The sequence below is a fragment of the Mus caroli genome, chromosome 12 (assembly GCF_900094665.2).
Source record: "Mus caroli chromosome 12, CAROLI_EIJ_v1.1, whole genome shotgun sequence".
NCBI lineage: Eukaryota > Metazoa > Chordata > Mammalia > Rodentia > Muridae > Mus > Mus caroli.
The window spans coordinates 105,940,077-105,951,382 of record NC_034581.1 but is presented as its reverse complement, the minus strand read 5'-3'; the positions used below and the strand labels follow the sequence as shown (position 1 = coordinate 105,951,382).

The 11,306-nt window shown below is 48.9% G+C and overlaps 2 pseudogenes across 2 annotated transcripts; one reads left to right on the top strand and one right to left on the bottom strand.

The window, feature by feature from the left end:
• Positions 1-2,542: 2,542 nt before the first annotated feature.
• LOC110307234 lies at positions 2,543-3,267 on the bottom strand (annotated as a pseudogene). Its single transcript, XR_002379370.2, has one exon. The product of XR_002379370.2 is annotated as a 60S ribosomal protein L10-like (transcript).
• Positions 3,268-9,926: 6,659 nt separating this feature from the next.
• LOC110307530 lies at positions 9,927-11,145 on the top strand (annotated as a pseudogene). Its single transcript, XR_002379411.1, has one exon. The product of XR_002379411.1 is annotated as a ras-related protein Rap-2a pseudogene (transcript).
• Positions 11,146-11,306: the final 161 nt, after the last annotated feature.

Sequence of the window (11,306 nt, the reverse complement as noted above, 5' to 3'; positions counted from 1 at the left end):
GTGGACTCTCAGGCTTGGAAGAAGAATACCTCTAAGACTGTAGTGCATGCGAGCATCGAGATGGGAATGTCTGTATCTCAGACTGGACAGGCTGCCTCGCCTCAGGCTTTTGGACATTGAAGGGCAGAGAACATGGAGACTGTGGAGCCTGCCTTCAAAAAAATCAATCAATCAAATGGAGAAGCTGTTATAATGACTCCCCTCTTTCCTTTCATGTGACTGGTTATCCTGACTCAGTCGTGTACTGGTCTGAAAATTAATCCAGTATTGGACAAAAGGAAATGACATTGGGCATTTGGAGGGCTAATTCTGGGAAATTTCAGAGACATGTTTGGAAATTGGCAGCTGCGTTGTATGATGTTACGTTTGCTGTGGATAAAAATGGAGCAGGTTCTGGTGTTAAGGTAAATGTAGCGTCCTGCATCGCCCCACCCAATCTTTTACTAACTGCGAAAGTTAGCTTTGTATTGGCTCTGATGATGAGGTCAGTGTTTCTTGTTTTAATTGTCTTTTGTCCAACTGTGTTTTTGCGCTCAAATATTGGGAGAATTAGGTCATGCTCTGGCAAGGAGCACGCGTATGGTTGGGCTGATCACTGTCGGTGTTGTTGCTCTCATAACACAGCCAGTGCCACCACTTCTGCATTAGCTTTAATACAAGAGGTGCAAACAGCTAGTTTTGTTAAGCATCTTGCAGAAAATGTGATGATGCCCTAAGTATATAAAAAGACTTAGATAGAGAGCTAGAACAAAGAATTGACACATTATATGATATAGTGCAGATCATGGGAGGTGAGGTACAAGGAATGAAAGTCAGAAGCCCTTGGAATGCCATGCACAATGTCTATAGATTTGTAGAACTCCAAAAATGTATAATGAAAGTCAGCCTAATTGGACCTGAGTAAAAAGACACCTTTCAATGTATTTTTCAAAATGCAAATACTTCTTTAGCCCTGCATAAGGAAATTGTAAGTTTAAGCAATGCAAAGTCTTTGTGTAGTATGGGTATTTTAACAGATCCTGGCATGGGGTTCCTTCCCGCCTTTGACCATTTATGTTCCCGGATGAAAGACACACACACAGCCTTTATATTTTAGTATGCCTTAAGCAGCACAACAGCCAGGCAACTGCCTAACTTCCATGCTGTTAGAATCCACCTCCCACCCATAACTCCGCGTTCCTACTTACTAATTTCTATGTTCCAGCTTGGCTGCTCTTGACCGGTTGAGCAGCTCTCTGGGCCACATTCTTTTGGCCCTTTTACATGGTGGCTTTGGTTCTCCCTCCTACGCCTCTCCTGAGGCATGGCAGCTCCCTTTTCTCTCTTTCCTCACGGCTCCTAGCCTGAGAAACCTAAACCCCACCTCTCTCTCTTCTTCCCAGATATTGGCTGCTGGCATCTTTATTTACCAATCAGAATTCACTGGGGTCAGGTTCCTAGAAGCTATGTACTGACTTCAAATGTTGGAGGCCATAAGAGAGCATTAGAAGATAAGCAGCATTAGGCCAGCCTACTACACCTTTTGTCTTTTGATGCTGTTAGCATTGCAAATGATATTTTGAAAAAGTTACAAACCGTTTTCCCTTCATGGTCCTTGTTACATCTCTCTTATTGGCTATAGCATGACTTGGCTTTTTTATGGCATGTCTATTATCCGTTCTTTTGAGAGAAATCATCAGAGCTTTTATAGATGTCAAAGCAGAATTACATAAATTCAAGCTCCAGTGTCTTCCTTCGAAGAAGCTGGTAGTCGATGACCGGTAAGATTGTCTTGAAAACCTTCTCAACCTAAGACAGGCCTCGAATACAAGATTATTCATGTGCCAATGATGGGTAAGAGCTGAGTTTTCAGATGGCAACAACTTTCTGCTTTGTGACTGATAAGGTGTGCTGTTCTTATAGACAAAAAAGACCAGTAAGATTTTCTCAGAGTTGGATCAACCTAAGACAGGGCATGAAACCTAGAATTCATCTACCGATGACAGGTAAGGTCCACACTTCTTGAGGGGATGCCTAAGACAGGCATAGTCAATAACTGAGACAGCTTTGGCTTGTATAGATAAACCAGGGGCACATGTGGGGGCCACATCCAGAGTTAACTTTGGATGGCTTCTTGCTTGTGATTAATCATGAATGAGTCTGCTGACATCTGTCTTTGCTTTTAGTTAAGACGCGTGTTATACCCTGCCAAGTTCCTCCACTTATGTATACATCCTTGAGAGACTGTTCTAGCCCGAAAGAAATGGCCTTAGTGAAACATAGATGCTGTGTGACATAAACTCAACACATAAGCATTTGTGGGCATTGTTTATATTCTTGAAATTGGTCATATTTTCTGTTGCTTGTCTTTAAAAGACACTGAGAAAATGCACTTGCATTTGGTTCGATATTGACCAGCAGTCCTCCCATATCTGTCTCTTGCATCTTCTTTCTTCCTTTTCTATAATCATCTTCACTCCCTGTCTTAGTTAGGGTTTTACTGCTGTGAACAGACACCATGACCAAAACAACTCTTTTTTTTTTTTTTTTTTTTTTTTTTAGCGAACTTGATGCGAGATTTATTATTGAACACGATTTTGTAGGGTATAGGAGAGAACTATTGAAGCCTTCAGGAATGCAGGGCTCTCCACTTGTCCAGAGGACCACGATTGGGGATATATTTGACACCACAGCCATCAGGAATGAGCCGCTTCTCAGCAACCATGTCTTCAAATTTATCTGCATTAAACTTGGTGAAGCCCCACTTCTTTGAGATGTGGATCTTCTGGCGGCCAGGGAACTTGAACTTGGCTCTTCGCAGAGCCTCAATCACATGTTCCTTGTTCTGCAACTTGGTTCAGGTGGACATGATGACCTGGCCAATGTGAACCCTGGCCACTGTGCCCTGGGGCTTCCCAAAGGCACCACACATCCCTGTCTGGAGCCTGTCAGCGCCAGCACAAGACAACATCTTGTTGATACGAATGACATGGAAAGGGTGGAGCCTCACTCGGATATGAAAGCCATCCTTGCCACAACTCTTTACCATGTATTTGTTGGCACAAATACGGGCAACCTCCAGTGCTTCAGAAGAGAGTTGCTCATATTCATCTGACACCATATGGCCACAAAGTGGGAATTCATCAACTTTCGCTTTCTTCCGTCCCAAATCAAAGATTCGGATCTTAGCATCAGGGACACCACGGCAGAAACGAGACTTTGGGTTTGGCTTGTTCTTACAATACCGGTAACACTGGGCGGGGCGGCGGCCCATGATGACAATAGGATTGTCAGTGCCGCGCCAGAGGAAAAGACCAAAGCAACTCTTATAAGGGCAACATTTAATTGTCCCTGGCTTACATGTTCAAGAGGTTCAGTCCATTATCATCAAGGCGGGAGCATGGCAGCATCCAGGCAGGCATGGTGCAGGAGAAGCTGAGAGTTCAACATCTTCATCTGAAGGCTACTAGTGGAAGACTGACTTCCAGGCAGCTAGGATGAGGGTCTTAAAGCCCCCACACACAGTGACACACCTACTCCAACAAAGTCACACCGCCTAATAGTGCCATTCCTTGGGCCAAGCATATTCAAACTATGAATTGTGGTTCCTGCATTGATTGACTGGTAGACTTTGGCAATTCCTAAAGAAATTATTGCCGCAGAATTCTTTTTAGCACACATGATGTGGACAATTTCTTTCTCCCACCAGGACAGGCTGTTTATCACAGGTCTTAAGATTCCTAAGGCTTTAGCTCTTAGAATACAAACTTGGTATCTGACCTAACATTCTGATAGTGGCTAGAGTTTCTGTAGTGTGCGTTCCATTTACTCTCCCTTGATTCAACACAGCAGATCCTGTCTGCCTAGCTCCCCAGTAAGCAGGGATGGTGTCTCCACTGGGTGGTCAGAATTTCCTACCTCCTTAGCTGGCCTAAGGACCTGAGTCAGTCCCCCCACTGCCTCTATGTAGCCAGAGCTGGCCTGGAGCTTGCTATCTAGACCAGGCTGTCCTTGAACTCATGGAGACCCACCTGCCTCTAAATCTCTAGTAAAGGGACTAAATGCATGTACCAGCATGTCCACCCTATCTAAGTCTCTTTATGCATTCCCTGGCTGTGCTGATGCCTTGTCTATGAGAGTTGTTATAATTCTTTCTTTAGAGTCTGTACTCCTGAACCTGTGTCAGTTATATTGGGTTAGTAATAAGTTATTTTATTTTTTAACACTGTGAGTGTGCATGTGCGAGCATGTGTGTGTGTGTACGCCCTTGTCCTCCCATTAAGTTCAGAGGACAGTTGTGGCAGCCGGTCCTCACCTTCTGCCATGTGGATCCCCAGACTGAACTCAGGTTGTGAGGCTTGCTGTCTTTGCTCACTGAGCCATCTTGTCCTAGAATAAGGTTGTTTCCTTTAAGCTACTCATTTTCCCATGGAGAGCAGCAACATTAACAGGTCAATAGAGGAAGTCTGAGCAAAGAGGGAGACCGGATGGCCAGCGCTGGCTTGTGCTAACATTTTCAGGTTGAAGGCGCTCATTCCATAGACTGCACAGACTGGACACCCTGGACAGACAGACTGCCTCCATTCCCAGGCAGGAAGTGCAAGATCAGGGTGCTGACAAGGCCCTCCAGAGCCTTCCCGGGAGCACCAGCTTTGACTGCTTGTGACTACTGGTGCCACCGGTTCTTCTCTGTTCTGTGAAAGCTGACTCCACCTTTGTCTTGGGCTTCGCTTGCTGGTCTCCACTCAGGCATGTCTGTGTCCAGATTTCTCTCCTGTATGTGTATGCGTGTGTGAGGGTTTGTGTACATGTAGGTGTACATGTTCACACACATGTCTTTGCATGTAGAAGATAGAGGACAATTTGAACGTTGTTCCTCAAGCACTGGACACATTTCTTTGTTTCTTTTTTCTCTTCCTTTCTCTCTCTCTCTCTCTCTCTCTCTCTCTCTCTCTCTCTCTCTCTCTCTCTTTCTTTTTTCTTTTGAGATAGCATCCCCCAATGCTCTGGAACTTGCTAAGTAGGCCAGTCTGGCTGGCCTTCAAGACCCAAGAATCTGCTGTCTTGGAATCCTGAGAGCTGAGACTTCCAGTGCATGCCACCACACCCAGCTTGTGTTATGTAGGTTCTGGGTGTTGAACTTGGGTCCTCATGCTTTCAAGGCAAGCACTTTCCTGATCGAGCCATAATGCCCCCGCCCTTATCAAACCCTAGTTATCTTGGAATAGGGATCCTTCTTCTTGAGTCTGAGCTCATTTTAATATATCTGCACCAATTCTGCATTCAAAGTTTATATCTGCAGTGTCACCTGAGATCCCAAGGGCTAGAATTTTAGCATATGAATTACAGGAAGACACAGTCCACATGTAACAGTCGGCATGGGAGGATCAAGGCATGCCAGAGACAGTGCAGCAAGAAACCTTAATTCAGCGAGCAAGCAAATCATGCAGGCTCCTGAGGGAACAGCACTCTAAAGGAGGGACCAGTGTATAAGGTATAAGACAGACACAGCCAATCACAGTTAAAAACAAAACAAAACAAAACAAAACAAAACAAAACAAAACAAAACAAAACAGCCAGAAGGCCGTCTGGATGGCAGAGGTGAGAGAAGTGCGATTCAGTGGTTGGGAATTCACTCCTAGAAATCACAACGTTAGGTGTGGGATACTCTTACTGAACTTACTGATTATAAACACCAAATGCTCATTCCTAATAAAACCTCTGATTTAGAAGTATGCAGTAATGCAATCTTGGGTTGTAGGCACCTTGGTCAGGGAGCAACAATTCCACTGCATCAAATCCACTGCAGTGCAGTGCAGAAGCATTTCCTTCCTCCAGCGGAACACAGGGGCTTGGTTTTGTTTTAGACTCCAGTTAAAGCGGGAAGGGAAGGACTGCCTGTCTTAGTTACGTCTCTGTTACTGTGTAACTAAGTGCCCTGACATAAGCACAGGACAGAGAAAGTTACATCTCCTGTTACTATGTAACTAAGTGCCCTAACAAAAGCACCCTGACAGAGAAGGGGCTCATTTGACTCAGCAGCAGGAGTTTGGGGCATCTGCTCACATTGCATCCTCAGCCAGGAAGCAGAATGCAGGTGCCCAGTTCTCGTCTCCTTTTATACAGCCCATGGCATCCACAGCCACCCCACAGGCCTGTCTCCAGGTGATTCCACATCTCATCACACTGGCAAGTCACATGGTGCTCGGCACACCCGCAAATGATGGGGTACTTTTAAAGTACAAGCACTGGCTCAGCCGCTTCTATTCTCTTGTGCATTGTATTTGCTCTTGTGGCCAGGTCATGGCTGCAGGAGCCAGCCAACCGTGCAGGTGTGGCCAGCCCAGGCTCTCTGCAGCCACTACCCAGACATCGGTTCTCCAGCTCACTCCATGAGTGTGGACTGTGTGTGGATGCTTCGAGCAAGTGTGCTCCATTCCTGGGTGTGCAGTGGCAATTTTAAGGTACATTTTACTCTAGTGCCCAACTCAGCATGCGTGCTGGCATTGGATTCTCTGTCATGCTCCTGACTTGCCCAGGGTCTCCATTCCTGGTCCCTGAATCCACTTCTAAAGACTTGCACCCAGCTCACACCCCATGCTGTGAATTCAGGGAGCTCTGATTGGGGAGCTGAGGTCAGGGCAGGATTGTGGCCAACCGCATGTCTGGATGCTACCTTGTGAAATCCACTTTGCCGGTGTTGGGTGAAGGATCTGAGGGGAACCTTATCCTGTTAAACAGGTGCAGTGGTGTGCCCAGGTGCACTCAGATGGAATTGCAAGGTGAAGCCTGTGTCTTTATGGTGGGGTCACGGTTTCATTTCATCAGTAACGAGTACCAATAGTAATAGGAATGACTGGGGTGGGCTGGCTTTTATCAGAGGTCTTCAAAGCCTCAGCAACAACAAACCCTTAAACAGCCACCTGAAAATTCAAGACCTTTTCTGTTGCTGCAGGGAGGGCCTTCCTTCCGTCTCCCAGTATGGGGCAGCTGCCGATGTTCCCATCATCCCAGCATCATCCATAACTTCAAGTGATGTTTCATCTCGTCAGCTGTGTTCATGAGACTCCATAACCTGTTACAGAAACAGCCGCTCACACCACTTCCACTGTGGGTGGGGGCTTTCCATACCAAGCAACTCCCCACATGCCAGTGAATGAGGAGCTGTTATTTAATTCTGATCCCGGACACTGCAGTTGCTGACTCTGCAAGCTGGGGGACCAGGCCACAACACTGCCTCCAGTTCAGAACCAGTGGCAATCCTGGGCCTCCCACACTTCATAGGGGAGCATCTACAAATACACTCAAGGTTCATGGAAACCAGGGAGCATTCTCCATGCGTTTACCTCCTGCCTTAGGAAGTGTGGAGGTGCAGAGGCGAGGTCTCGGAGGATTCTTATTGCAGATGTTGGGGGCATCCCACTTCCAGCTCAGAAGTTCTTCAAATCCCTTGTGATAAGATTTTCACGGTGGTCCTGTTCCAGCACCTTGATTAATAAGTCAGTGACCATTAACAGAACTCAGTCGCCTGCCCCATAAACACTCGACAGAGCCTCACATAGGGCTGGGATTCCCAGACTTCTACTCACTGATGGTTCCCTCTCCAGCCAGTCAGTTCAAGAACCAGTGAAAGGAGGTGCATTTAACACAGGGACCTCCAAGGCAGCGGGCTGCTGCTGCTGCTGCTGCTGCTGCTACTGCTGCTGCATGTCTTTGATCCTTGCACTTGATGGTGTCCAAAGCCAGCCTAGTGTAAAGAGTAAGTTCCAGGACAATCTGAAGTGCTCTAGTGAATCTCTAGTGAAAAGGTCATCTGTAAATCTCTTTCAAGTTCACGTCATTGTGTGCATATAATTCACTCATGTTTCGGGAGCTCTTCTTGGAGAGGCATAGGCTGTCCTCCCCTTCCTTTTCTGTTGCTGTTGGTTTTGCCTTATTTATTTATTTATTTATTTATTTATTTAGAGGCAGGGTTTCTCTTTGTAGCCCTGGCTGTCCTGGAACTCAGTCTTTACATCAGGCTGGCCTCAAATTCTAGAGATTCGCCTGCCTCTGCCTCCTGAGTGCTGGGATAAAAGGTATGCCACCATCACCGAGCTGTCCACCCCTTCCTTATAGGGCATTAATCACAAACCAAAGTATGATCCCACCAAAGTCAAACCTGGGGAACCAATGAGGTTCACTGACAGAGCCCGGTGAAGGGCTACTTAGAAGAGAGTGGGTGACCCTAAATCAGCCACCGAGCATGGATAGTAATTTCTCCATAGATGGGGTCCCCCCTACTTTCTGTTAACCTTCTATATGCTATTTACTTAAGCACCTCCCAAGACCACAGAGCCATGTGCAATTACAGCAGGCTGACAGGTGCAGAAGCGTGTGGCTGGAATCCTAAGAAGGAATATCAACAGTCAGCAGGGCAGGGTAGATCTTAGTGCTCTTGTGAGCAGTCTCTGATGCACAAATAAAGACAGCTGTTATGTTCAAGGGTGGGGACTGTGGGGGAGTTGGTATTCTCCCTGGATGCTCCTTTGGTGCTGAACCCTGTAAAAGTGGGCTCCTGGGAGAATGAGCTCCACGCCTTTAATCTCTAGCTTCCAGACTCCTCCTAGGCAAAGATCCTGCAAGATATGTATTTCTTATACCACGATATCGTACCTATTGGTTTCCATACTAAAACAAAAAGCTGTATTTTTTGCTTCTACAGAGTTCTTGTGGAATCTTTCCCAAACTAGTCCCCTGAGAATTCCTGTCATTTATTTTCTTTCTTCAGACTAAAATGTCATTATTTTGTTCCTGACGATGCCAGGGTCCCAGATTTGGGTGTGGCTGTGCTGTGTGGGGTTTCCTCGCCTGTTCTATGGGGTTGTAAATTGCTCTGTATTCCTTCAAAAGTTATCCGCAGGAAGCTTTTGAACCTGGATGGAGCTCAAGTGTCTCAGGGGATGTTTAGTTACTCAGTTTTCTTCTTAGTTTCTATTTCCTGCCCGGAATGCCCCCTAAGATCTCTTTTTGGGAATCATTGTACGTTAAGGATGTAATGACCGCATAGTTTGTAGAAAAGCGCCTTCCTCAGGTGAACCGCTTCAAGTTCACCAGAGCAGGGCAGGCAGCCTAGGCAGCTGGTTCCCCCACCTCCCCCGGGAGGCAGAAGAAAGTTCACTCAGGGAAACAAGGCCAGAAATGGGACCCAGGCTTTCTCCTCTGCAGCCGGTGAAGGAGCCAGGAGTGGAAGGGGACTGAGAAGGTGGCCATGGGCTTTGCCTGGCGCTTCCCAGTTTCTACGTGCTGTTCAGTGAGTTTTCATTTCTACCAAGTGACACAGTTGTATGGATGGCTGAAGTGAGGAGACTTCTCCAGGAGGGGAACCACGAAGGAGGGAAGTGGGGGAGGCTGTGTGCTTTGCACTGGACAAAGTCCAGGGAGAAGGGACCAGGGTGAGCGATCACAGCGCCCAAGAGGGAATTGGGGTCCTCTCTGACCAGCTTCATCTGCCCCCCTCCAGAGCATGGGGTCTTCCCAGTCTGGCGGAGCCAGCGGTAGGGAGCAGAGGCCTTGAGCGGGCCTTGAGTCTGCATCTGGAATGCTGCGAAATCCCTGTTTTTCTTGGGTTGGCCAGAAAGGGATCAGATTACCTTCTGCTCTGTCAACCGAGGGGCTCCCTCTTTGGGATAGCCAGCTCAGGACTGACTGAGGGGCCCCAGCTGGTCTGCGGGGTGTGGGAGGGAGGCCGGGCAGGGCTGGGAACCTAGAGGAGAGAGGAGGCTCGGGCGAGGTGCTTGTAGGGCAGGCGCAGCGTGGGGCTGTGGGATCCGGAGCAGCGCGCTCGGCTAGGCGAAGAGACTCGTGGGGCCGAGACCCAGGGACCCTGGGCGGCGGCGGGGCCTCTCCTCTCGGGCGCCACGGGACGCGCGCGCGTCCTCCGCCTCGCGCCCCGCCCTCCGGTCCTCCCCAAGCCGCCTCCCAGCGCCATTCCCCACGTCCCCTTGTCCGGGCCATGGAGGGCTTAGTGCTGCGCCCCGCCAAAGACTACCGGGTGGTGCTGCTGGGCAGCGTGGCGGTGGGTAAGACGGCGCTGGCCACGCAGTTCGCGTGCGGCCGCTTCCCCGAGCGCTGCGAGCCGTCGGTGGAGGAGCTGTTCAGCAAGGTGATCGAGGTGAACCGGGCTCCCGCGCTGCTGGAGATCGTGGACACGGTGGGCGCGGAGCATCTGGTCACCCTCAAGGACCTGTACATCAGGAACAGCGACGGCTTCGTGGTGCTCTACAGCGTGTGCGATGAGGCCTCGTTCCAGGCCGTGCGGCCGCTGCGGGAGCGCATGGACCGGCTGCGGGGCTCGCGCGCGGTCCCGCTCGTGCTGGTGGGCACCAAGGCCGACCTAGATGCCGAGCGCCAGGTGCTGACGGCCCAGGGCCGCGCGCTGGCCCGCGAGTGGCGCTGCCCGTTCCTGGAGATCACGACCAAGAGCAAAACGATGGTGGACCGCGTGTTCACGCAGGTGGTGCGCGAGATGGAGGCCCTGGCCCCGCCGGGGCAGGAGGCTCCCCGCATCCCCGCCAATGCCCTGGAGACGTGGCCCGCCGAGAGGTTCATTGGCTAGCGCGCCACGGTCCGCCAGCTCAGTGCCTTTTCCCAGAAACGTATCCAACCGTAGACAAGTGGCTGCTTTTCTGTATATTCACCGCAAAGGGTGCTGGTGCTTCAATCTGCCTGCCTGTCTTTCTTCAATGTTAGGCAAAAACTTTGCAACATTCCCCTCTGTTGACCTCCGACTGTGCTACAAGAAGAAACCAAAATTTACATTTTCCCGTAGAGAAAATTTACAGCCCTGTTCAATCTGTTTCGGACTCCCACCCACCCGTCTAATTTTTGTAAATAGCAACTCGGGAACTTTTGATTGGTTGGGAAGTGTGCACTGGAAGAAACGTTTTCTTCAGCTTTAGGACGGCTTTCTCTCCTTTACAGCCTTGAATCCAGCAGTGAGATTTTCCTCAACATGAATCCCTAAATATAGTTATGACTTAGGCCATATTGGTTTGAAAGGGGATACTGGACGGGAGACAACTGTGCACACACACTAAGATAGCTCGGCCCTACCTTGTAATTGACATTTAGCTGGTTTCCACATCCTCTGCACTGGGAATAAAATTAGAAGTTGGTGATTTTTAACATGTGCCTTTCTAGCTTGTGTGTTAACCTGCTATTGCTAAAGCGTTACTTTAAAAAAAGCGTTTCGGGGCTGGTGAGATGGCTCAGTGGGTAAGAGCACCCGACTGCTCTTCCAAAGGTCCAGAGTTCAAGTCCCAGCAACCACATGGTGGCTCACAACC